At 40.4% G+C, this 2,617-nt stretch overlaps 1 long non-coding RNA gene across 1 annotated transcript; it reads right to left on the bottom strand.

The window, feature by feature from the left end:
- Positions 1-1,223: 1,223 nt before the first annotated feature.
- LOC133923429 (uncharacterized) lies at positions 1,224-1,776 on the bottom strand. Its single transcript, XR_009910619.1, has 2 exons — positions 1,601-1,776; positions 1,224-1,501 (listed from the first exon to the last, which is right to left on the bottom strand). It is a non-coding gene; the product is annotated as an uncharacterized LOC133923429 (long non-coding RNA).
- Between the last annotated feature and the right edge of the window lie 841 nt (positions 1,777-2,617).

Below are 2,617 nucleotides of genomic sequence, written 5' to 3' on the forward strand. Positions count from 1 at the left end.
TCAGGTGCATGAGAGAGAATTTTAGTACATAGTTGATATTACAGCCAAGACATTTGATTGCAGACGGTGGGATCTCACAGGAATTCCTTGCAACCAAGCCATATCATGTTTGAGACATGAAAGGATCCCTTCCGAGGTTGTCGTTCCTAGTTGCTACACCACTGATGCCTACATGAATGCATCGTGTCACAACATATGGCCATGCAGAGACCAAAGCACATGGGAGAAGGTTAATGGGCCAGAAATTCTTCCTCCTATGTTTGATAAGAAGGTTGGCCAGCCACCCAAGAACAGAAGGAAGTAGCCATATGAGATAGAAGGCCCAAATGGTCCAAAAATGACAAAGCATGAGACAATTATCACTTGCGGTTACTATAGGCACTGTGGCCACAACAGGAATAGTTGTAGGATCAGGAAGCAAGGCATACTGACTAAGTTACAACCCCATAGGAGGCATGCACCTACACCTGCACCTGTCCCTTTTCAAGTTGTACAATATGAGGAGGAAATGGTAGCCCTATAAGTTTATCATACTAATTTTGTGAATCACCTGATTCTTACTCTATATAATTCTAGGATGTGATGCAGTTTGATGCTGATAGTGCTCCAATGATGTCACAATTGCCTACCACCATGCTATCTCAGATGAAGTCAGAAGTAAGTGTCTGCCACCATGCAGTTTGTTACAAATTTTATCTAATTTGCCAAAGTTAACACATATGTCTTGCCAGTCATCTCAGAGGAGCTTCATGGAACAAGCATCTTAGCCTTGCCAGACTCGAGCTTCATCTTGTCCAACGGGACTGCACCAAGATCTGTGCCACCTACAACTGCAACAAAGGATGGAAGAGCAAGGGTGCCCAAGTTCAAGATCGGTGAGAGAGCAGATGCTAAGAAGAATACACCTGCCAAGAAGTCAAAAGCTGCAAAGAAGACTGCATGAATGCTTCTGTTATGTGACTTTTCTATTTTGTTAGCACCAGAACTGTAATTGATGCTTATTATGTAATGGTTGGAGTTAGCATGTTCAGGGCATATAGTTCAGGTCACCCGCTTTTGTGAAAAAAGATCTTTAGGTTTCTGTATGCAAAACCTCTAAAATTTCAGAGAATGCATGCTTGATGCTATGTCAGACTTAGTAAAGATGGAACAATTTGTCAAAATATGCTTCCATTCATTGAGATTCTAGTTTGCATCACACAGTGGTCACACAAGTTGATCAATTCCATTATAATTTCCCTGGAGATTTCACTTGCTGACCTGATATGACAGCAACATCCACAAAACACACAAGATACACACGCATACAACAAGGATAGCCTTTAACAATCTAGCTATTTCCTTTGAAACTATGATCAATTCTATCACTTTTGGCATTTGACCACATACTCCCTTCAATTCCTCACAGCTCCTCTTGGATTTAGTTCATCCTTTCTCAGAAATGTAGCCCTTCCTCATCAGATACTTGTCGTAGTCTTCCTCCCAGAACCAAAATCGATAGCTAGTTCCATCTCGTTGCAAAATGGACAATCACAGTTGCATCTCATCCGTATCGCATCATAGACAACAAAAATGCAAAAACATTAGAACCCTAGCTTACCTTGTGACTTCGGCATGTGTACAAGATGCAACCGGGGTTCGCTGGAGTGGATGATTCGTGCTCTACCACCTTCCTCCATCCTCAATTTGGGCAAAAAATGAGCGGAGACCCGCCACCCTCTGGCGCATTGATGTTGATGAGCTAGCCATGGGGTCGAATCGACCAGCGGCGAGCTCGGGCAGAAGAAGCAAGTGGGAACGATTGAATCTTGAAGATATCAAAGGAGTCCAAGGGCTAAAACGCGAAATAACATTAATTTGGGAAGCAGGTGCCGAAGTGTCCCACCACGCCAGTAGCCATTGTACCCAGTCAGCTAGATTTATTTTTAATTTGGGAAAATTAGCAATTTTACACTTAAGCCCCTAAACTTTTCTATATTTACCAAAAAGCCCCTATCTTTTTATATTTGGTCCCTAAACTTTTCTATATTTATAAAAAGGTTCCTCTATTTTTTAAAAAAGCCCTACCCTTTATATTTTATTCAAAATAGGTCATTTTCTTTTTTAGATTTAACTCTAAACTTGTTTTTAGCGTAACTTTCCCATTGTAGCTTCGATATAGATGATTTTTGCGCTCTCGTGTTCGTAGCTGCGTGTACTATCTTTGAGTACCTTTTTATAGATGTTAGCTATTGTTTGGTATACTATTCTTAGATAGTTTTGTTGTATATTTTTCGGTGTGTATTGAGAGCAGACGAGGAGCAATTCGTGAATCTCCAAGACCATATCTTTGAAGAGTCTAAGCAATATGTTGGAAGAGGCAAGTGTTCTTGAACATTTCGATCCTAATTTTCAAATGTGATCTTTATTTAAAATATGCATACTGTTAATTCTAAATCCCATTTACTTATAGTACCATATTCCATATATCCCTTGTCGCCCTAGTTGCTAGTGGTGGTTATGTTGGGTAGCTTATGCTTAGCCTTGCACAAGGATATGGTTGGGTTGTTGGTTAAACATGACTAATGATCTATGCAACTAAGAGTTGAGAATACTAGTAATTGTGTAGCAACTTGGA

Source organism: Phragmites australis, chromosome 7, assembly GCF_958298935.1.
Source record: "Phragmites australis chromosome 7, lpPhrAust1.1, whole genome shotgun sequence".
Lineage (NCBI taxonomy): Eukaryota > Viridiplantae > Streptophyta > Magnoliopsida > Poales > Poaceae > Phragmites > Phragmites australis.